General features: G+C 38.3%; 1 protein-coding gene across 1 annotated transcript in view; it reads right to left on the reverse strand.

Annotated features, from left to right (window-relative positions):
• sertad2b (SERTA domain containing 2b) overlaps positions 1 to 16855 on the reverse strand; it is a 28187-nt gene extending 11332 nt beyond the window's left edge. Inside the window, exon 1 of the mRNA XM_054799155.1 lies at positions 16710 to 16855. The gene's annotated coding sequence lies outside the window, so the exon portion shown is untranslated. The remainder of the gene's footprint in view (positions 1 to 16709) is intronic.
• Positions 16856 to 23037: the final 6182 nt, after the last annotated feature.

The raw sequence follows: 23037 nt of genomic DNA on the forward strand, positions 1-23037 counted from the left end.
TTAAAGAAACACGTTCATTACATGAGATGTGAAAAGACATTAGCTTGAGGTAAGCCTAGCCCTATCAATTTTAACAATTAATTTAAGGTTTTTGTTGCGGACGATTTTAGAAATTAATTTTTGTTTTCTCCACTTGCTACAGCGCACCGTTTGCCCCCAGGGGCTTCCACCGAAACATGGCTACCACTAATGAGAACGATAAGTTTGTTCCCAAGAAAGGAACAGTATCGTCAGTGGTTTGGAACTGGTTTGGGTTTGCGGCAACAGATGTGGAACAAGTGACTGCACCCTATAAAGTTTGTCTAAAGCCCATTGCAACAAAAGACGGCAGCACTACCAATTTATTCCAGCAGCTCAAACGGGAGCATCCAGCCGAGTGGGGAAAATGCTCCTCTTTACGAGGAGAACAAGACTGCTCCAACCAGATGTATCCTTTTAAGTTGTGGCAAATGTGAATGTACACAAGTCTCTTTTCAAACTAGGGTATTTTTTTATAAATAAAACAAAGTCTAGCACTTTAATTCCGGAAGGGAATTATCTCTGCCATTTGTACTCCCATCGGTATTGGTTGATATCTGAATCGGAAATGAAGTGCTGGACAGTGTCAGCATATCGGATATCAGTAAGAAAGCTAATATCGAGCATCTCTAAATTAAATATATCTGCACACTCATTCATCGTTACCTCTGTGTCTGCATCTGGTCCTTACTCCAATTAATTTAGTAACCCCAACACGCAACACATCTGCTACTTACATTTACTTGACTGAATAAACACTTGATTGATCACATATTTGTCACTGTTGCATGCTTTCTGCTATAATTTAACACTGGTCCCTGTCTTTGGTCAGTGCAACGTTTACATTTGAGCTCAAGTGATGAAACGCACCGCACCAGAGTTTGCTTTAAAGCCGACAGCAACAATAAATACTGGAGAGGTCCCGATGCGATCCCCGGATCGGGATAATAATGTAATGTATAATGTAGTATTTAATCCTGCTTTGTCCTTGAATATATACTGTATAGGGGTATCAAGATTAAAACGTGATGAGGGTTCTCATTCTGAAAAAAAAAACTATCTTGCGGTAAATTAATTAATTAATTAATCACATGATAAATGAAAATGGACTCAGTAATTGTGCTGGCCTCCATATACTGTATTGTCATATGCATGCATGTCTGTTTTCCTCGTCCCCAAACTGGCAGGAAGAACGTTCACCCTGTGCATTGGTGCTACGCTTCATAGAACAACGGCGTTCCATAGAACAAGGAAGTGTGACCTCTAGTAAGTCACACAGTCGCTTTTCACACAATGCAGCAAGGGCACCTCGTGAAGAGCAATGCAAGGTAATGTGGTAGAAATTAGGAGGGAAAAAGATGAAGCCAAATGCCACAGCCCCCATGTGGGAATATTAATAATCAGGGAGGTGAACCCATCAACACAAATGAGTCAGTATGGCAAATTTGTTCGAGAGGTGGCGACATAAAAAGCAACACAACAAACTTGCCCACCTTAAACATATCTGACCCAGTTTTCCCATTTGGGAAAAAAAACTACACATTGAGATGCAGAGCCTTCGTCCTGACAGTCAACACTCACTGAGATGTTTGGTCAACAAAGTAAATACAAACGGAACAGCGCAAAATGGTGTGCGTTCAGAGAAAGTCATCACAGAAGAAATGTTGCTTTTTGATACAGTTGAAAAGCCAGCATTTCAAGAAATGCCGCAAACGTTTGACAGACAGTAGAACTGAGGAAATATGTCACAAATGCCAATTCCACAACAGCGAAAGATGACATATTAAAGGAAATATTGCATTTTTCTGATATATTATTGTGTATTATTATATATCATCATAATGTTGACAATAACATTGCTTAGCGTCAATTTGTGGAACAATAAACATTTAAAAATACACCAGCATTGTTTTGTGATGCGGTTAAACAAAAAAGTTTTTCCCAGTCTTATTTTTTCATTGTACTTTTCTTAAAATTAATGTTAAAATCTCATCTCATCTCGTCCACCCAATCTCGTGTATCGTTGGGTGTCTTGTGGCACCCCTAATACTGTACAAAAAAAATTACAAATTATAAATATCAAAGTGGGCCCCCACATCCTTTGATTATGCAACCCTTGGTAAAAAAAAAAAAAAAAAAAAAAAGTTTGGACACCTCTGACGTAAACGAACAAAAGACGAGTGGAAAAGATGTAAGCAGTGTGCCGGCATTGTTCAGAAGAAATGGGGAACAGAGCAACATGCCGGAACCATTAATGCTGCACTTAAGCCAATAGGGAACTTTACAAAAAATAAAATAATTGTCCAACCTGTTACTCCTGCACTTGTCTGCATTGTTTCACTTTGCTAAAAATAAACCTTCAATGAAAAATTGGTAAATGGTTGTCCCTTGCTCCATCGCATTTCAAACATCACTCCTTCTATCGCGGCTTTTAAAAAATGTATTAATAAATGGTTGCTGTTTTGTGGTTGACTACAGCCTATTATTAGTCCAAAGATTGCATATCTAAGCAAACGTTACATATTTGTAGCCCAGATTAAGCATTTTCAAGCAAAAAAATGTTCTAAATGAATTCAAATACAAATACTGTTTAAGACAATACAAGACATTTATGAACTGTAGTCTACATTGGCCAGACTTGATCGCCAATGACAGGCTTTTTTTTTAATAATTCTTTTTCTCACAAAAGGCACAATAATAACATTATAATAGTCACCATCAGAATAATAACATGGGCTACTGTTGTAGCCGTACTCCAGCTAAAACTCAACTCTGGATCCCTGACGTCACTTCCTGTCCACACGTCCGTTAGATATTTATTGAAACACACACGAGCATTAGTCTTATTTAGGTCATAAATGGCTTATTTTCTCTAATTATGTCTAATATATCTAATAGGTAATATGAGTGTAAAGGTTTCATGCCTAGAGGGCTCTAATAATGGTAAACATTGTACTTAGAAAGAGGTTTTCTATACTATAACTATATATAAAAATTGAATCCTACTTTGCGTAAATTCACTTATCGCGGTTGGGTCTGGAACCAATTAACTGTGATAAACGAGGGATTAGTATATTTTCATGTATTTTAAAAATCCTGATAGCTGCTTACAAAAACTACAGTTTTATGTTTTGAATTTTGTTCTCTTACTGCACTGAAAATGAACTGAACCGTGACCTTAAACCCTTAAAAACCAAGGTACGTACCGAACTGTGATGATGGCATCCGATTACACCGCTATTAAATACATGAATGAATTAATTTGCATAATACTTAATACAACTTGCTACAAATTAAACTTTTTGAAACGAAAAAATATAAGAAGATCACCACTGGCTTGCATATGTTAGCAATTGTGGTTTCAAAGAACAGATTGTCCCAAAAAATGTCTATATTTTTCACAATTTTGTGCATAAAATTTGACTTAAGATTTTGTTCTGCCCAAATAAAATATCTGACAGTCATGGCTGTCACAAATGGCTGTTGGTAATCACGTACATGTCTGTGGCGTAAACACACACACACACACACGCAGTCTCAGAGAAGCCACCAACAATTTACATTCACGTTGTTGTTATGATAGGTCACACACTGAACGATAGCTAACGTTAGCACCTAAACTTAACTACAAACACAACTGTTGCACGTGTGTGTTATGTTGTTGTTGTTACATAGTCAAAGCAGGAAGAGGCGGGATATAATGCTAGCACTACCTTTGAATGTTGGCGCCCTGCAGGCAGCTGGAGGAACCCACTTCATGCTGTCCCTTTAAGGTTACAGTACAGTATAATGTCAAATAATGTTGCGTGATTGCACAAAAATCCTGTGGAATTATTGACCAGCATTTTTGATTTCCCAAATCTCAATTATTTACAGCAGATGTGTAATATATTTTCTGACACGACACAGTTTTACAAAGCGTATTTTGTTAAATGTAGAATTTGCAAGTGTTGTTGTAAATCAACAGTGTAGCGTCGTGATGACAGAACATAGTGTGGATCCATACTTTGTTAAACACGGTAAAACCCCCCACATTGTCCACAACAGAGCTGGGCTGGTTGTCGGAAGCAATAAATTGTACCTTTTCAGTGATCCGCTATGCCAAGGGTGCTCACACTGTTTCAGGCTGTGTGCTACTTTTAAAATGACCAAGTCCCAAAGATCTACCTCCTACTATAAACATAGAAAATATATAAATTTACTATATTTATAAATATGAGTATTTATGTACATTGTACATGTATATCAGGGGTGCACGCACTTTTTCAGCATGCAAGTTACAAGTTGACATGATCTACCTCTTACTATAAAATATATAACATATATATAAAATCTAACCGGTAAACATTCAAACTACCATACTAAATAATGATGATGATGATGAATAATGATTAGTAGTTCACATTTCACATTCACAGTTTCAAAGTTTACAGGTAGTCAAAGTAGCTGACATCATTCAATAATTCACAATTCAATTCAGTCTGGCCATAAGGATAATTACACATAATCCCACAATAGTTGTGTACATAACTTAAGTAGAATGTCAGTCAAAATAGCTACATAGCGTTCATTAGACACACAGTTCATGCATTACATCCAGTGAGCATTTGCTGTCAAACATTACAGATATACAAGAAGTGAAAATGATTATGCAAAAGATAATGCAGCCGAAGTCAAGGCAACATATTAAAAAGGTTTCAGCAATGGGCACATTTTCCAATTCATCAGGAAATCCTAGTTTCACAAACAAAAGTGTAGAAAACACGCATTCCTATTATAAAGTTCAAGACACGAAGCAAAGCCATCAAACAATTCACTTTTTGTTTTACATAACTAGTCACTGCAAATGAATGAATCACTTTTGTGATAGATATAAGCATCTTACCGCTGAGTTACTTTATCCGTAATCAGAATAATAAAGATGAAAGTTGCATCTCTGTGTGTAGCTTGAGACCTCTGTTCACCACATTGCCGCGGGGGAGCAACAGCGAATCAGTCGAGGAGCTTAGTGTCAGCTGACTGATGTCATATGACTTCTACAAAATGACGTTTAAGCGAACAACTCAAACTACCTTTGTGATTGACCGGTAGCTCACGACCGACGTAATGCAGGACTATTTTCATTTACAATGCAGAAATACTTCCACACGTCTGACACGGCTTTGTTTACTTTCCGGCCTGTTTGCAATAACAAAGCTGGTCTCATCCTCCAATCGCCAATCAATAAAAAAGGAAGTCAATCAGCAGAAATCGGCCAAAAATCAAGATCTCTAATTTCAACATTGTTAATAGTCATACAGTTCTAGGCATAAATTAACCAGTCTAATACACTCTTTATGCTCTTTTATCTTTAATGAAGAACTGCTGATGTAACTCATGTATGTATGTAAACATAAAAGAATAACACATACACACTCTACCTTTTGATCACAAAACAACAGCTTTTGGGGCTTTTACAACTTCAAAGTACCACTGTAGACACCAAACCCAAGCCCTCAATCTATCACAGTTTTTCAAAAATTAATTAATAAATGATCGCTGGTGTGGTAAAATATGGTCCTTTAAAAAAAATGCATATTTAAGCTACAGTAATTGTATGTATTCATGGCCTAAATTAAGCTTTTTCAAGCATAAAAATGGCTAAATGAAGAAAAATACAAATATAAGGCATTCAAAAGACGTGATATGAAGTGTAATACAGTATCTGTGACTTGTGTGTGCCTTTAAGAAGTGGGGCCTGGAAAGTGACGTGTGCGACATCAGCTGGCTAGAGTTGACTGTTGACTGCTAGTAGCAGGTTAGCAGTGTAGAGAGTGGCCGACAGCAGCTCCTGTGTGAATGTTCACTGAATGTGTTCTCTGCTTGTTTATAAAGCGATTAAAGTGCATTGAATATTCCATTTATTAATATAGAATCCAACTTTGTGAAAATTCACTTATCGCGGTCGGGTCTGGAACCAATTAATCTCATTAAACATGGGACAACTGTATCTTCAAGTCCTGATATAAGATTGCTAATGGCTAAATTGGATTGAAAATACAATTCCAAACATCTGCCCTCACATCTTGTCCCTATATGAAATAACCACACATTTTTAACTTGAAATCATGAACACAAAACACAGCTTGCTGTAATCTGAAGGAATGAGGTAAAAGTTTGTGTTTTAAACACAATGTGTTGATGTCAGGTGCATAAATAGCGTGCGTACATGCATGTGTTGTGCAGTAGTGCAGTGGATGAACTCTGCAGTGATATTATGATCCTGTAACCGGATACCCTGCTTTCCATGCCTGTGCTTCACAGCCACCCCTCCCCCCCACGTCCACACCGGGCTATTTCAGGTTCTCTGGATGCACCAAGTAAAGACAAACACACACACTACACTACTGCAGGTAGATGACTGTAGCACACAACGTAGTGTGTGTAGTATAACATATTACACCAGCACATTCAGTCATGACTGAGCTCCAACTGCCCTGCTTTTCAGTGGCACGTGCAGCTCTGCACATGAAGACGGCTCTGTGTGAGCATGAGCGTGTGTGTGTGTATGTGTGTGTGTGTAGGAGCAAGACGCACAATGTGGTTGTAGTAAACACATTCCATACAAAAGCCAGAGGAAGTGTGTCGTGTAAGTGTGAATAGTCTCTAGAAGAGACACACTCAACCCGTGGTGTTCCAACATAAAATGCATATGTAATTTAGGGCCCTACGATTTCTGCATTAACGGAATTGCAGAATTGGCCAATGAAAACGGAATCACTGTTACTGAGGGAATCTCACAGAAATTAACATAATTCATTGTGAGGAGAAGGAACTAGAACTGCAACAATTCAACGATTATCCATTTAATCGACTATTTTGGTATTCAATTAATCTTTAAAAATGTAAATATCTGTTTTCAGCCTCTCCAATGTGATTGTTTTTGTTTTATTTCCTTAGTTATCTATGAAAGCAGACCTATTATATTTGTGTTTTAGGCAAAATGACTGTCTCCCTTATTGTCTCCCTGGGTAAACTAGTTGGAGTGCACACTTCCCACTTTATCATCAGGCCTAATATGAAATATTTACTTAGCATTTTGGAAATTAAACGTGTCCACTTACCCTCCACATTCCCAATCACAGGTCTAAGAGCTACCCAGTTACTCGATTAATCAAAACAACAAGCTTCAATTTAATCGACTAAGAAAATAATCGTTAGTTGCAGCCCCAGAAGGAACTTCTTCCTGTCGGCATTGCAAACACTAACCCACACCACTACCGAACTAAACAACATTTCGAAGAGGCCACCTGAAACACCGGCTAACTTGGAACCTCATCTCTTACTCGTCAGTGAGCATGAGTGGGGAAGCAGGCTGGGTTATCTATGTTTAGCACGGCGTGCTAGTGCGGCGGTGTGTGCGACACCATGTGGCATTTTACCACTTGTTAATAAGCAATTACAATTGCATCGCCGACGTCTTCCTTAACCACAAGCGCGGGAATTACAGTTAGTTAAGGATTTTGTAGTAATGTGTGCAGAGGCTGACATCCCGTTAGAAAAGTTAACCAAACGACATCTCTTTCTGAAATACTGGGCAAAATTGTCCAATGATGTATCACATCAATACATTTAAGGATTTCTGCATCGAATTAAGTGACATTTCATTTTTCCAAATATCATTCCATGATATATTATTTTCGAAAAAATCTAAAATCAGTAATCCATTTCTTAATCCATATATTATTTGCATTCCTAGTGTGATGTTCAATTATTATTCAATAGAACCTTCTAACTACATTTTTCTTAATTACATCTTGATTAAAAAGTATATCCTCTTGTTCATGTTTGTTACAAGTCATACTTTCAAAGGATATACTTTTTTTAACAAAATGTTTTAGTCAAATGTAATTTAAAAATGAACTTCTAGGTATATTATATTCATCAAATAATTCACTAACTGATTTAAAAGACTTCTCATGAATGATGTGATGAAGTGTAGTAATACCTCTATCGTTCCATATATTCCATTTGACTACCTTTTATTTATTCAAATGTTGGGGTTATACCAGAGAGGTTGGTTTACAGATGTAGCTGGATTCAACCTAAGTATTTTATGACATAATTTTAAAATATTAAAAGTAGCTTCAATTGGTCTCTGTTTTAATGTATCAGGTACATTTTTCACACAATATAAACTCTGTACATTGATGTCCAAGTTCATTACCATTGTCCTTTCTATATTAATCCAGTCTTTATCCAGAGTGGAGTGGAATAATTGGCTTGCTTGTTCACAGCCAAAGGAGATATAATCACGTAAAAAGTTTAAAGGGCCAAGCAGCCCTTTAGATGCGTTAAAAGTAGGCTGTGTCAATTTTACATTTGAAATACATTGTATTTTACACCTTCTCAATTGTTTAAAATGAGCGCAGTAGATGCAAAGTTATGCATAAAGTGCCAGGCAGCTGAGGGAACCCTTATGCATCTATTGTGGGAATGTCAGAGAGTAGAAGAATTGTGGTCTAAAACCACAAGAGAGGTAAACTCATTCTTAAATGAAAGACATCCCAATGACATCCACAAACCTGTATTCTTGGAGCTCTGCATCAATTTAGCAACGTATCACCAAACAATAAGAATGCATTTTTGTTCATATGTATTATAACAAAAACAATAATATTGAAAAAAAAATGTATAGATGCTGATCGTCCAACTTATGACTGGTGTGCACATGCTGGAGATGATATCGTTAGAGAGAACTGCATTTAGATTGGATGATAGTGATTATGAATATTTAGAAATATGGGATCCGTTGTACGAATTTATTTTAACGTTTAAATAGACTTAAATGTAAGTTTTCTTCCTTATGTAAGTCAAATGATAAGTAAGTGATATGATTCTAAAATTAAATGAGTTATTGTTATTGTGATCATAGTTTAGTATCTGTAATTGTTGTTGTTGTGATCGTTATCATCATTATTATTATTGTTGTTGTTATACAGTATGTTTGATGGTGTATTTGTGTGTCTTCACTTTTTGGTTGTTTTCTGTGGTTTTGTGGCTCTTCGGGTATTGTGGAGCTGGACTAGAGCTGTTTTTGTTTTTTATTTTTGTTCTTTATAAATCAAATATATATATGTATATATATATTTTAAAAGTGACATTTTTTTTTATTCACTGACAAAAAAAGTACACAGGGGTCACCAACGTGGTGCCCGCGGGCACCAGGTAGCCCCCCCACAACCACATGAAGTGCCCGCAAGCCTGCTTTTCATTCAGGTTTTCAGTTAATAATGAAAGAACACTCGATAGAAAAGTATTCTGAAACATCAAATGTGAGTTGTGGACACCAGCATTTTGTGAATGTTTTGGTAAAACAAGCATATTTGATTTGTTTGGGTTGAAATAAGGTATGAAAATCATTTCTACAAAAATGAGTGGCCATTTTGATTTTCTAAAAGTAGCTCTCGCAAGAAAAAACGTTGGTGACCCCTGCACTATATGGTGGTAAAATTTAAAAGCTGAATTTGGAGAAAAAATGAAATGGAATTTGGGAAAAAAAATTCTACTCCTACTAATAATATTGACTCACAGTATATGTTTCAGTCCTATGAGAGCAAGTGGCAGGTTTTTGGGTTTTTTTTACACGTAAAATGAGTGTGATCCAGGCTTCACCTGCTGTTGTTCCCCGTCTCGGGCCTGTAATAGCTCTACAAACATGTGTGTGTGTCTCTCTCTCACACATCATGATAACACTCACATGACAGAGGTCAGCTGGTAGCAGACTAGAAAGACACAAAGTAGTGAATTCACTACAATACAGTCTCTTGCATGATGACAGGCCTGGTTGCAAAACACCAGCGTTTCTACTAGCCAACATACAATCCCATGTAGATTGGTAGATGTCTATTTCTTTCAATGAATATTACTGTACATTTTTTGTCCTGTGTACGGTTTTTCAGTACAGGTGGTCCTCGGATTACAAAAGTCAAGGCGTAAGGGGTAAGTGCAAAGGGGTATACAGCCCTCGAAACGAAGTGTGGTCGGGGACCAGACTTGAAATGAAGGGACTGGAGTAGCAACAACAACCGCTGACAAGATGGCAGAGCGGAGACCGAAAGAAGCATATAAATGTACGTAATTATGCATAATAATTGACTTTCACAGTAACATCACTCATGTTTTATTGGATATTCAATCATTTGCTACTCCACGTAAATATTCACCATGTTTTGAATTGTTGGTTGTCGCTAGTACTGTATAGCCGGCTAACACCAAAATCTAACTTCACTGCAATCTACTGCATTTCATAAATGATTGGACAATGATTAGATAGCGACCATATTATCCTGTTAAATGTAAGTTGTATTTTAAAATTGCTCGCTGGCGAGGGTTATCTACTGAAAAGGTTTTCAATTAATCAAGCAATCGGAAGAAACATATTTTTGCTTGGTTAAAGTGCAATTATAAATACACAAAGGAAAATAGAACATTTCACTAAATAATGAATGATCAATTGGTTTAATTTTTTAGATAATCAACCGTATTAAATTCACATTGTGCAAAGGAACAAACTGTATTTAGTTGGGCCTGATGGACTACATGATGGTGCTTTTGTAGATGAATTTATCCATCCCAGACTGTAACTATTTACTGGAAAAAAAGATAAATAATAATTACTTTACTAAGACATTACTAAGACTAAATGACATATTGCATTATGTTGATGGCTGTGCATTTATAAATACTAAACGTAGACAGGCTGACTAAAAATAAAACAAATATTCTTTATAAGATATTGAGTTTTTGCAGCGTTCAAAGTCAAATTAAGACACTGTAGTGGAACACATTAAGCTTGGTTTATGCTTGACGCATCCGCAAGGTCCGCACGGCTCCGTGCGGCCAAATTACGTCACTTTTGCATTTTACTATATTTGAGTTCACACGGCCCAAATTTCCCGCACCGCGCACCTAGGAAATTTTCTAACTACGCGAAAAAACATGGCGGACAAGCAAGAGCCCCTGGTGGCGGAGATTTGAAAATACAGACATCTTTATGATTTGGCTCATAAAAACCACCGTGACCAGCAGATTGCCATCAATTATTGGAGGGAAATTGCTGCGAGACGAGGAGGCAGTCAAAAAAAAAAAAAGTTGGACAAATTTAAGAGACCAATATGTGAAGGCAAGAAAGGGTGCTAAAGGGAAAAGTGGTGATCCAGGAGGAGGCAAGAATGCCCCACCAATTCTGAAAGAGATGTGTTGGCTATCGTCCTTTATCAAACACAGAGAAACATTGAAGCTCATGCTCGTCACCATGTTGTAAACAACGCTTTCTACTTCTACTAGGGCGTATTGTTGTACGCATGCCGGAGACGCTCTGCACTGCCACAGTGTACAGTGACGTTCGCGTTTTATATTAGCTATCTTATCACTCGTGAAACAGAGCACATCGTAGTGAAGTCTGTTTGCTGTGAATTATAGCCACCCTAGTCCACCAACAACTCTCAGCTCTCAGTGAGATATGTTTATTGTATTCAGCATACAGTATGATGGTCAGGAAGTGAGCTAAATAAAAGATGTAAACAACATGGCCAAATGTGGACAGCACACCACATTATTAAACTATATTCAACTTTTGGAATCTAAAGTCCCATCTATTTTTTTTTTTTTACCATCATTCTATATTTGTTTTCAGCACACTATTCCTGTACTACTATTACTATTATTATTGTATATCCAATGAGTTAATAGTTGTAGCCCATCAATCATGCGTATGTGTCATTCCTGCAGCAGATGCTGAGCCAACTGAAGTCAGCCCTCTGCTACACAATACAGCACTCCAGGACCACTGAAAAGCTGCAGTTCCAGTATGGAAAAGTCAAATGCAACAAAATGCCATTCTGGACTTCCTTACAAAAGAATCTGAGGGAGAACATCAACGACAGGAGGAGAGCGAGGCCAAAACAGGGAGGTTATTAAACCTTGAAATGATGCTTGATGAGCTTTATACATTTGTTGATGAAGTTTGTTCCATTGTAATTTTTATTTCATATTTATATTTGATACATTTTTGTTGTTACAGTGCTGGTTGTAAGCTGTTATTTACTAGAGTTGTTTGTTGTTTTGCAATAAATGTCACAGTTTGTAAACAACTTATTTTTACCCCTGTGTTTGTCTTTAAAGTTTAAAATGATGTATAAAAATATTATTCATAGGTCTAAGTATGATGATGAAGGAGGTATGGCTAATCACTACGTGATTTATGCGCAAATGTGTTATTTATTTTTGGTTATTATATTTATTTCTTTTTATATTTGTGTGCATTGTGCTTGTATGATAGGTTACATGTGCTACTGTACATGATATATAGGGCGTGTGTATGTATACATGGGTGTATATACTGTATGTGTTGGAGATGGAAGGAAGTTGATTTGATATTTGCTTAAGGACAGAGGATGGGAGTAAATAAGCTTTACTTCTTCTTCTTCCGAATATATAATTGATTATGTTTCTGATTTATTTACATGATTATTATGTTTTGAGAGGAAAACTGTGCTTTTGTTTTGCACCTGATTCAAATATTTACATAAACATTTCAATCAATCTTTTAGCCCTTATTACCTTAATAAAATATTGTCCAAGGATAGTCTGGAAGGATTACCTCCTCTTCTCCTCCCTCAACTCTTTGAAACAGCGCACAGAATCCACGACGCCTCTAGCATTCATTCGGCTTCAATAATATTTATCCTTGATGGAATCATGGTCGCAACAGTCAATACAGTAATTCATCACAATTAATTGGTCCCTGAATTTCTGCAAAGTAGGATTCAATGTAAATAAATTGAATATTTTCGTAGCTATTATTAGACGCCTGCAGACATGAAATAACACCCCTTATAGTCACCTTTACACTCGTATTATTCTTTGTTTACACCACATTGCACAACACTAATTAATGTGCAGGCTACAGGATCACATAAGAGGCCCCTCAAAGCATATACCAAGGTACCAAGCTAACTATTTAGCCTCCAATTTAATTGTTTAATACTTAAGAAAGTGTTTCAAACGGAGTGGGGAAGAAAGACAGAGTAAGAAGCCAAATACTTACCACTTCTACACGAAATGGGAGGAGAACTTTTTTTCACTTTGTCATATCGGACCGGCCATGGCTGAGTCCATGCAGTGTTAAGGTAATATAATGTAAAGAAATGTCTCATTAGTGTAACATTACTGACCTAGTGACCAGAATACTACATATGACTTGTCTTTCAATATTTTTTGACTAATAATAGGTCATAGTCAGCCATGAAACCCGCAATCATTTATTAATTAATTTTTGAAAAATCGCAACAGTGTTCGACAACGTTCGAACCACGATGTAGCGAGGAACAACTGTATTGGTGGGCGTGTCTTGTCTCTCAGAGCTTTTTATGACTTTCATTTTTACTTCCATGGTGATGGCTTTCCTTTTCTTTGGCACACTGCCACTTGGGAGACATAATGAAGTGTAAAAAGTTAATGTTCTACCTCAGTGTTACACTGCATTCTTGTGCTGTCCGATGTGTGTATTCTTCCACTGGCACGTGCTGTAACTACTTCTCAAGCAAGCCTCGTGTTTACGAACCAAAATTAAGGTTTTAATGAATTAATGGGAATTTACGTAAGACGGAACGCATGAAAAAATACAGGGAGGTTTTTGCACAGCCTCACTAGCTAGGTGTACTTAACAAACTGACTGACAGCTGATTAGTTCAATGTCCAAAACCAGCAGAACGTGCACTCAACATCATGAATCCAGCAAAACTAAATAAGGGTGTTTGCTCAATGGACACTCAGTCACAACCATCGCAGCCAAACTCTCAAATGTGTTTCTTTCTTAAACATGGGTTGTGTGTGTATGAATCAAAAAGAGAGATGAGAGCAGATGTAGGTCATCAGACATGTCTGCATGCTGTGCAGCACTCTCCTCTTCCCAGCCAGCCTCTTGTGGGAGAAAACACAGCTTGACACTTCCAGCAGCAAAGCCCCAGGAACTACTGAAATCTACAGCATCAATCTGTCTGGCCGATGCTGGCTGCCTTACCTGGCTCACTCCTGCAATAACCCAATACTCCAGTGTACCCGCTGTACCTGCTACTACATTATACCTGCCTCATTACCATAGTCTGCCTTTTTAGTACTGCAGCATACCTGTTCTAACATGACACTATACTGGCCTTCTTGTGAAATTGTGGCTGCTCTGCTAGTGCAGTAAACCTATATTATTATTGCACCAGCCTTGCTGCTGTAGTATACCCACCTAATTTGTGCAGTACACTTAGCTCACTAGTGCAGTACAATGCACTTGCCTTAATACTCCAGTGTACCTGCCTTATTATTACAGTATACTGTACATGCCCTCTTACTATTACACGTGCAGTATAATCAGCATATTACTAGAGTAAATCTGCTTCAGCCAAACTACTTCAGTACACCGTCCTTATTACTGCCGTATACCCGCCTTACAAGAACGCACAAAATGTACATGTTTTTGTGACTTTTTTTGCCAAGCAGAATGACTTAAATATAACCTTATGAATTCTACATAAACCCTACGGCTGCACAGAACCTCATTATTGTGGAGTTACTTGTAGGAATGCAACTACTGAATATGTCGTGCATCAAGGTACACGCCTTCTTTTCCCGTCCATCCATCTACCAGAACTCCCATATTACCATAAATCAAAGCCTTGGAGATGCATGGTAAATGCCCTTGCTTGTCATTCTCTTACACGCTTGCTCTAAAACTCCAAAAGAATGTATGTGTAAAGGTCACATTCTCTTTTTCCAACAGCGTAAAAGGAAATGTTTGTAAATTTTGGCTTCCACAACATAATGAACACTTTGAGACGTTATTTGAGTGCATTTGTTATATAGTAGTAAATTAAAACTGTTAGATAAGTTGAAGTTACGCCTTTTAAGATCACTACAGAAGAGTATTTTACAGTAGGGATGCATACTGAAACTCTGTATTGTAATGGCACCATAACCGAAAAACTAAGTAGCTATGGGTGTCTCATATGCCACCTGAAACAGGTGCTTAAAGGTGATACTGTACAAATAACGTCTACGTCGCTCTCCACGACAACACACAAACCTTCCTCATTATCCACTAGGGGTGTCGCGAGACGAGACGGTACACGGGATTGGGTCTATGAGAATGAGACGGGACAAGATAACTTTTAAGAGAAGTACAATGAAAAAATCTAAAAAAAAAATGTGACAATATATTGCAATCTACTCATTTTATGTATACTACGTGTATACAACACATCAAGGTGCTGACACCAATGCACCTGCCTGTTTGGAGATGAGAGGCAAGGAAAGCAGACATGCATGCACATGGCAATGTATTGAGGCTGGCAAAATGATCAGGTTCATTTTGATTTATTGTGCGATTCATTCATTCATTCATTTATTATTTTCCCAGGCCTAGCCCACAAGACTTTTTTTTCTGAATGAGAAATCTTGTCATGTTTTAATCTTGCGAGATTTTGTGACACGAGCTCTTGTGACACCCCCATTATCCACCACGGTCACAGCGAGGTGCATTCACAAACACCGAAAAACAACACTAGACAATCATGTCGTTACACTAACTTCATTTTGCTCAATTAATACACAACTATTGCATGTAGGATTAACTAGCAAACACTGCTGTAACAGTAGTCTAACATCGCCACAATTGTGTATCAATTATCAATTTCTGCTCCATAATGTATGCACTTAAAGCACTGCAAAAAAAGGTCTGTGTTGCTGATGGTTTTGAAGTGATATTTATGACAATTTCTTGTGGATTTTATTTCACATTGGTGAACTTATTACTTAGTTATCATTTTATTTACGTTATTGAAGTATTTAAATGACTATTCTGGTCCACTTGCATGTCACAAAAGTCTGTCAAATTAAAAGGGCATTGTTTTTGGACAAAATGTATAAGCTTTTCATTTTAAAGTACTGTTTCGGGCACCATTTCAGATGTACCAATTTGGCACCGGTATCAGATAATACGAAAACGACCCCTAAGAGTCACTTGCAGCCCCTCCAATTGTGACTTTGCATCACATCTGTCTATCAACACAACTCTCCTCCTGGATGAGGCTCGGTGGTCTGAGGTGAGCCAAACCTGACACCTTTGACATGACCTCCGTGCAGCTTGAGGTTCAGTCTTTGAAGAGGTCCTCCAGTCATTCTAGCAAGTTGCAATGTTGTGGTGCATGTTACACAACAGTGTCCCCCACCTCCATTGACTGAAACAATCAAGTTAAAATACTCCAGGATCACTGCAGCTTTACTTGTCAACGACACCACAATGCAACAATCATGCATAAGGCTTGAAGGTCCAAAACACCAACAATACATTTGCTATTGGAAAAGTTCAAACAGACTTTACTTGACTGTGGTAAAAGTGTCGGCGACCGTCTGCGCTGTATAGAGTATCGAGACAGAGAAGCGATTGACGGACAGCTGAAAGAAATCTTGTAAGAAAACATTTAATGCACATTCAATCCACAGGAATAAACTTTTCCTCCCCCTCAGCACTCACAACAGTACAACACAGCAGCCTTCCAGTGTCTGTTATTTAGTACAAATACGTAACGCGGCGATTCTTTCTGTACCCTCCGGTAACCTTGCGTGTATTTTCGACAAATAGACAATTAGTATCTTACCAGATTCAGGTCCGCCGGAGTGTGAAAGAGAAACATGGGGGTATTTAAAGAGTCCAGTCGACAAGGGAAAAAAACAAGGAGTCCTCGCTAGTAGAGACTCTGTCACACAATGGCGCTGATAGGAGGACAAACTGCCTCGCGTACAGGAACCATGCTGCCTTCAATGACTGTCGGACAAACTTCCACAGGGTTGTACAATGACTAATTGGTGACGTTTGACGCGTGAGAACGTGAGACATACTGTATTCAGACACGAATGGAAACAGGGGCCAAAAGATCAGTCTGAGACACATTAAATCAAGAATTGACGGTACATGTCAACGAATACAGGCACACGTGCATGACAACTGGTCACAGAGTATAATAATATTTAATTTTAACAGAAAACAATAATACTCATGCTTACTTAACAATTATGACTAGTTTTTGGTGTTAAATATTATACCCTGCAGATATGTTTTAGTTTTATAATCGTCTCAATAGCCTGTGATCTACTAGTCTGACTGACAGCACATGAAGGCAGCAGGAGCAGCTGCCCGGACATGCGACGTCATCACCTTTGCTCCACCCTCTTCAACCCAGCGCCTTTTAAACTCGCTGTTACTACAACTTACATGATATATTAAATATAATTATTAGTATCACCGTGATGATGTTTTTGTGTTGTTGGTGTTGTCTTTAATAGCAGAAGGTAAGCAACAAAATATTGCGCGTATTAAAAGAGCAGAAAACAGGGTAACAGAGTATGAGAGTTTGGCACTTCCTACTTCCCACACTTACAGAAACAATACTGATCTCTATATTTGTCTCAGGACAGACTGTTGTCACAGGAAATTACACAACATTTTTTATTGATCAGCATATTTTCCCATATTCCATATAAATTACACTTTGGTCTAAACATGAACCTTCGTTTTTATAACTCCTGAATGACTTTTATGCCTATAATAACAACACTGGTTGGTTACTAATCTGTTGTCATGACTACATGGCACTTCATTCAACAGTTGTGTCCTACGGTTGGTGGTAATATATAGTGTATGCATATTTTATGTGTCTCCAACTCTTCGGAGGAGAATAAAAATACAAGTTGATTATGCAACAAAGCCATATTACCTTTGTACTGCCCTCCAGCAAGCCCCTTCTGCAGCTTTGCTTATCTTGGACACTCTACTGTAGCATTCTCTGACATTTAGTAATGAAATATCACATTCTTTTTTTGTCAGGTACACAAACGCACGGTGACTCAACACATGCTGTTAACCGTGCAAGCATTGCATTACTGATGGGACGACGCTGAATGATAAATGAATGATAAAAATGCATTTATCTATTCAAAGGCTGCTTTATTGTTAACTCATAAACTCAGCATAATTACGTATTGCAAACTATAGTGCATAATCTAAAGGCAAAAGGTTCAGATGTCAGGGTGAAGTTTTGTGATGCTTTTTACACAATCCATCCATCAAGTAAGCATGCACATTCAAAACAGTCAGGCTCACGCCAAGCGCTACCTGATGTCAAAGTTTTTAAATTATGCTTTGCAATTTTATATTTCCAGTGATTGACTACTTTTCATACTTTTGTGGCAATTACTCATGTTTGCATGTTTTGTTTTAGTCATTAAAGTAAAACCAGAGCACTGCAAAGGACTTTTAGACCTGCTATGTTTATTATTATTATTCCGTGCATTTCCTCCGGTTTTTCTGTGCCTTAACGTGCATGAAAACTGACCAAACTTTCAAAGAAGGCCCAGAGAAATGAAGTCCGGGACACAAACCCCCAAAACTCACTCAGTAGTCCTTTTTTTTTAAATTAGCCCCAGATTGTCACCTAATTTGGTGGTGATGTCTGTCATGACAGAATGCACAAAGAAGTCTAAAGAACCCATGCTCACCAATATACAGTCAGCCATTTTGGTTTGGACAGGACATTTTGAGCCAAAATCTGGGGTCATATTTTGATGCACTCGTCTTAGGTACTTTGACCAAATGAGACTAAATCAAAGTCACAGACACGAAACAGATGGACAATGACAAATTACGAAGCATTTTAGCCTACACCATTTGATGTGGGCGGGGAATGGCAACAAACTTTGATCTGACCATTCACCAAAAAATTGTTAGCTTAAATTTGGTTAGCTTACTTTTTACAGCTGTCAGAAAAATGTGACATAAAACCGGTTGACCCTGGAACAGGTTATTTTTTATTTGCATTATTTCCTCTGACAAAAATAGCTCTGAAGTCCTCGCAAATGGACCAGCGAATGGATAGTGTTTGATTTTAAAGGCTCCCCTGTAACATTTACAATGTGGTCCTCGGTTTACAACGTTACGATGTTTTGTGGTTCCGAACACGCAACCACAAATGAATTTAAAGAGTAATTTTGGTCCATAAACACGAGACTCGCTCGAGAAATACTGCTTAAGAATGCAGTGTGTGCCTGCCGCCACCCTGAGGAAGACTAACACTCGTTAGTTAACTTTTTACACTTCAATATGTCTTCCAAGCGGCAGTGCGCCAAAGAAAAGGAAAGCCATCACCATGGAAGTGTACATCATGAACATCATATAAAGCCCAGAGAGAGGAGGCACGCCCACCAATATTGGCCGTTCTATTGGTCCCACCATCACGACCATCATTAAGGATAAGATGATTGAATGGTAATGAATGCTAGAGAGGTCATGGATTCTGTGCGCTGTCACAAGGCGATAAAAGGGATACAAGTAAGGAGTTGTTCTGTTTTTATTATTGTTTTGTTTAATTATTGTATTTAATTCCATTTTATTTCATATGTCCTCTATGTGTTCTTTGTACACCGTTAGCAGGTCATTTGGGTACCATTTAGGGATAAATTTCGACCAATGATTTTTTCAGAAAGGCTAAAACTTGATTGCTTGAGCACAACCATTTTGCCAGGGTCCTGTCAGTGATGTACACACAGTACACGCTTGTATCGCCTCAGTGGTGAATAAAGATCAGGTTTATTGCAGCGTTCATTTCTCTGCACTCACAGTCAAGTCTTGAATGCCGAGCAGCGAGGAGGAATGGCTCTAAATAAAGATTTCAGGTCAAAAACAGGAAATGGCTCAGTGAGCAGGGAGGGCAGGGCCACAGCAACACCAACTGGAGCGCAGTACCCACAATATCTCTTCCTCCGTCTGCTAAGCTTTATTTCTCCCCCTTTTTCTTCTTTTATCTCCCTCCTGTCTTATCTCTTATCTTTCTATACCCATCTACTGTATAGTTCTACTGTTAGATCCATAAGTATGATCCATTTTTTTGTGATTGAGTTTTTTTTACATACTGTATCACTACAATAGATTTACAGCTATGTACAGTATATGATGGAAGTTTTCATTTAACATGTTTCACAAAAGTACCATTTCGGGATGTACTGTACAGTAAGTGGTAGCGCCTCTTCGCTCTTCAAACTTCACTCTATCACGGTTTTCAAAAATATATTAATAAATCATGCTGTTTCGTGGTGGAACACGGCCTATTATTAGTCCGAAATTATGCATATTTAAGCAAATGTTACATATTTTTGTCTAAATTAAGCATTTTCAAGCATAAAAATCAATTAAGTAAAATACAAATAAGACCTGATGAAAATCTTAAGACCAGTTGAAAATTTGCTAGAATTTGTATTTTGCACGTTTGGATCTCAATGAGGTTTTAAGTAGAGCTACAATATGCAAAAGCAAGAAGGGGGAGTGAGACAAAAAAACATCTGGAAAAAAAAATGAAATAGGTTGTTTATCTCCTGATCAAAAGTTTTAGACCACAGGTTATAAAAGCCAAAATCTGCTCAAAATTTTTAATTTTCTGTCAGGCATTCACACTGTCATGCCCTCCTGATGGCTAAAGCAAAGAAGCTTTCCCTTTTTGAACGTGGTTGAGCTGCATAAGCAAGGCCTCTCGCAGCGTGTCATTGCTGCTAAGGTCGGGAGCAGTAAGACAGTCATTCAAAATTTTTTAAAAAGATCTTGAGCATTATGAAACAAAAAATCAAGTGGTACACCCAAAAAAATCACACCTGTGCTGAGCCGGAGGATCCAATTGGCTGTCCATCAAGACACAGGGCGGTCTTCCACCCACATTAAGGACTTTACTGGTGCCGACTGCGGCGCAATAACCATCAGACGGCATCTGCGGGAAAAGGGTTTAAAAAACAAAAAACAAATTCAAAGACCTCGTCTCCTTCAACGCCACAAAACTGCCCGTTTAGACTTTGCCAGGGAGCATCAAACATGGGACATTGAAAGGTGGAAAGTTTTATTCTCTGATGAGAAAAAATGTAACCTTGATGGTCCAGATGGCTTCCAACGTTACTGGCATGACAAGGAGATCCCACCTGAGATGTTTTCTACCCGGCACAGTGGAGGGGGGGTCCATCATGGTCTGGGGTGCTTTTTCATTCAGTGGAACACTGGAGCTTCAGGTGGTGCAGGGTTGTCAAACGGCGACTACTTCCATGCAGATGTTGCAACGGGCATCCCTCATGACTGAGGGCCCTCGTCTGTGTGGTAACAGCTGGCTTTTTCAACAGGACAACGCTGCAGTTCACAATGCTCGCTTGACCAAGGACTTCTTCAGGGAGAATAACATCACTCTTTTGGACCATCCTGCATGTTCCCCTCATTTAAATCCTATAGAGAACATTTGGGGATGGATGGCAAAGCAAGTTTATAAAAATGGCCATCAGTTCCAGATAGTTGATGCCCTTCGTGAAGCCATCTTCACCACTTGGAGCAATGTTCCCACTAGCCTCCTGGAAACACGCGCATCAAGCATGCCCAAAGCATTTTTTGAAGTGATTAACAAGAACGGTGGAGCTACTCATTACTGAGTCCTACTGGGAACATTTTTTGTTCTGGTTTGGAGAGTTTTTTGTTATTTTTTGAGCGATGGTCTTAAACGTTTGACCAGCTGATAAACAGCCTATTTCAGTTTAATGTTGTTGCATGTTGCATGTTGTTGTTTTCAAAAAATTACTTTTTCAAAGTGTTTTTTGTCTCACTCCCCCTTCTTGTTTTTGCATATTGTAGCTCTACTTAAAACCTCATTAAGATCCAAATGTGCAAAATGCAAATTCTAGCAATTTTTCAACTGGTCTTAAGATTTTGATCAGGAGTGTATAAGACATTCAGAAGACGCATTCAAAGATGTGATGTGTCAGTAATGTTCCTGTAATGTTGGATGTGACACACAAGCTTGGTCGCTGGAACAACAGGCTTTTATTGCAGCTTTCAATGATATCACAACAGGCACAATAATCCCTAACACGGCCTACTGTTGCAGCCATAACCCACACCAAGATAAAATTCAACCCTGAACCCTCGACATCTCTTCCTGCCCATCCCCCAATCAACTCCCCTAGCATCGGAACACATTCACAGCAACACACATGAGCATGATTCTTGTCTTAAATGCCTTATTTACGATTCTTATATCTACTATATTGTGCAATACGTGTGTAAAGGTGAATATAGGGGTGTTATTTCATGTCTAGAGGGTTCTAATAATGTTACAAAGCATATTTAGAAGGTTGTAAATGCCATAACTATGGCAGAAAGGAATTCTACTTCTTGGAAATTCACTTATCACAGTTGGGTCTGGAACCAATTAACCGTGATAAACAAGGGATTGATGTAGTCATGTTACTCAAAATACATGGATAAATAAATAATAAATACAGGGTTTAGGGGTCTAGGTGGCACAGTGGTCTAGTGGTTAGCATGTTGAACAACACAGTAACAGTCTGGAGATCGGGAAGACCTGGGTTCGATTCTTAATTCATTTCTGTGTGGAGTTTGCATGTTCTCCCCGTGTGTGGGGGGGTTTTCTACGGGTACTCCGGTTTCCTCCCACATCCAAAAACATGCATGTTAAGTTAATTGGACTCTAAATTGTCCATAGGTATAAATGTGAGTGTGAATGGTTGTTTGTCTATATGTGCCCTGCGATTGGCTAGCCACCAGTCCAGGATGTACCCCGCCTGTCGCCTGAAGTCAGCTGGGATAGGCTCCAGCATGCCCCGCGACCCTAATGTGGAGAAACAGTATAGAAAATGGATGGATGGATAATAAATACAAATAAATAAATACAATTCTGAGCCCAATTTGGCACACTGCATGTCAGTTTCATAAATGATGTGATGTTGAGTCAGGAGTTGATTAGTCGGCACATTAATGGCCGAGGAGAAGTGCTGCTTCTGTTCTCCTGTTTTCTTTGTTCCCCCTGATTGATATGTTTGATGTGTGGCACTCGGTATCTACACACTTTTTGTGAAGAACTGCGATTTGGATCTTCTATGTAGAAGTTT

The sequence above is a fragment of the Dunckerocampus dactyliophorus genome, chromosome 14 (assembly GCF_027744805.1).
Source record: "Dunckerocampus dactyliophorus isolate RoL2022-P2 chromosome 14, RoL_Ddac_1.1, whole genome shotgun sequence".
Taxonomy (NCBI): Eukaryota; Metazoa; Chordata; class Actinopteri; order Syngnathiformes; family Syngnathidae; genus Dunckerocampus; species Dunckerocampus dactyliophorus.